This window comes from Pseudorasbora parva, chromosome 4 (genome assembly GCF_024679245.1).
Source record: "Pseudorasbora parva isolate DD20220531a chromosome 4, ASM2467924v1, whole genome shotgun sequence".
Taxonomy (NCBI): domain Eukaryota; kingdom Metazoa; phylum Chordata; class Actinopteri; order Cypriniformes; family Gobionidae; genus Pseudorasbora; species Pseudorasbora parva.
Window position 1 is genome coordinate 48,815,226 of NC_090175.1, and position 2,780 is coordinate 48,818,005.

The window sequence follows — 2,780 nt, forward strand, 5'->3', positions numbered from 1 at the left end:
TAATAAAAAATAAAATAAACACAAAACCCAGAGTTATGCATAGTGTGAAATGCTCTATGGAGTAACGGATAGGACACCACCTTAGAGTAAATGATGAACTGTGCCCTCTCTAACACACTTTCTTTTTTTTTTTTTAGATATGTCACGCTGAGAAGTTCCCCATAACATCTTGTTCAGATCCAGTGCAACTGTGAGTTCCCATTTGAAAGGGAGCCACATATATTTATTTGCTACTTATTCAGAGAAATAAGTATTTTCAGTGGCAGCTAACACCTCAGAAACAACAAGAGTAGTGGCATTAGTGAGCCTGGTGATAAATGTTTCAGTTCAGACAGGTTTAGAGCATCAGAATCAATGTGATTCAGAGAGCATCACTAAGAAATGTAACTTTTTGCTGCATTACAATCTTCAGCACGGCACTTCACCTCTAGCCAAGGCTCATAAAATTTTTAGCAAACCAATAAAAGATGGATCCTGGAGTTTTACAGAGCCTTCTCGTTGTAATCTAGCAAATGTTTTAAGCTATTTTTATATACCCTTTGTCCCCAAGGGCATCAGTTTTTCACAATTATGTGCGATTGTAGATCAAGTTTGGTGCAGACGGCATCCAGTCCTCACTATCAAATAATTACTTTGAAAGGTCACAAAAGGTGACAGGAGTTTCAAATGTGGCTTTTGGCTATAAGAGAATTTCTTAAAATGGCTGTTGGCTCATGTTCAAACATCGTTTGAATTATAGACTTAAACTCACGACTGCTTACCTATTTTTAAACTAACACATTCATACATCAAAATGAGTGATGACTCCCTCTTGGATCTCATTCAGTCAGGAACACAAAGTCCTTAAAATGTGTTCAGTTCAAAATGGCGAAGCTGATAGTTTATCAATTCAAGTAATAAATGTCTACTTCTGAAGAACAGCTGGAGAAATGTATAAACCTAGAGCAGCCTTGTGCATGTTTCTCAATTCCCTCACCCCAAAACACAGGCCAATCACAAGAGGTGAGGTTTGCAGTGCTCCAAAAATATAATTTCCCTGTGCAACCTCCTCTACATGAAAACAATAGGCATGTTCAAGATCCCTGGGACTTTTAGAACTTGTTTCTCTCTGTAGACTATATCTCCAGAAGAGATGTACTGTCACCAGGGTAATACACATTTTTAAAAGTTACCAACCAAAGCTTATTAGATGATGAAAATAATAGTCAAAAGACTAAAATGAGCTAAACCAGCCCTGAGTTTCTAGGATAAATTCTAGGATGACTTGGGTCCCTCAGTGATCAATATAAATCTATAGGATTTTGTTTGTTTGCTTGTTTGTTTTATATGTGTGTGTGTGTGTGTGTGTGTGTGTGTGTGTGTGTGTGTGCGTGCGTGCGTGCGTGCGTGCGTGCATGCGTGCGTGCTTGCGTGCGTGTGTGTGTGCTCTAGAGGAAATAAATGCATTCAGCATTTATAAAAAATTGACAATGCATTCATGCATTAAATATAAATATGATCAGGCGTAACATTATGACTACTGACATGAAGTGAATAACACTGATTATCTCTTCATCGTGTTACATGTTAATGGATGGGAAATATTTGGCAGCAAGTGAAAACTTTGTTGTCAAAGTTGATCTGTGTTAGAAGCAGGAAAAAGGGGATGATTTTTCAAAAAATCTTTTTGAAGTTGGATAAGTGCCTAATTGTAATGGCTAGACGACTGGGTCAGAGCATCTCCAAAACGGCAGCTCTTGTGAGGTGTTCACGGTCTGCAGTGGTCACTATCTATCAAACGTTTTCTTTTTCTTTTGAGGTGTTGACATGTGCTTCCAAATTCCCTAGATCTCAATCCAACTGAGCATATGTGGGATGTTCTGAACAAACAAACAAAAGTCTACTTCATAGAGGCCTCACAACTTACAGGACCTATAAAGATCTGCTGCTAACATCTTGGTGCCAGATACCACAGTACAGAAGTTAATGCTTCGTTGGATCAGGGCTGTTTTGGCAACAAAAGGGCGACAAACATAATATTAAGAAGGTGGTCATATACAACTAAAACCATTTTTAAAAATAGTGTCATTTCTTAAAATAAAATAAACATGACCTAATCGAAATATAATTAAATATATATATTTTTTAAAAACTTTACATTTTTTGAAAATTGAAATAAATATAAGGAAAAAAAACTACATAGATTAAAAAACAAGAAGTAAAAACCACAGCTAAACGAAAGCTTTAACTAAAATAAATAAATAAATAAAAAGTAAATATAAAAAGATAAACTAATTCAAAATATGAATAAAAACTATGATAGTTTCTCAGTGATTCTATTATAGTTGGAATGACTACATTTTGGGGTGAACTATTATATTTTTGAAAGTACTGGTTGACATCTCTAAGCATAAATACTGTTCAAATCTTAACCTTAATGATCTAACTTTATTAAGCTTCACTAAGTAATCCATCAGCTTCAAAAGAATTATTAAAATCCCTGTCATGGTTCATGGTCCTTTGGGCCCGTCACCTGCCTTGTCTGTCATTTAACGCATCCAATCATTAAACCTTCTACTGAGGACGACTGCAGCAACACTTAGTGGGCAGGAGCTTATGGTGGCAGGTTCAGTCTCAGAGGGTGATGCCATTATTGTATACGGTTACAAAAACAGATACTGGGACTATTAATGTGGCTCATAAAACATGGTTTGTAGGACAAGCAGATGGACAGGCAGGAAGTGAGAGGAGAAAGAAGAGGAACTAGAGAGACATGCTCTCTGTGTCCTCTTTGAGCGCTG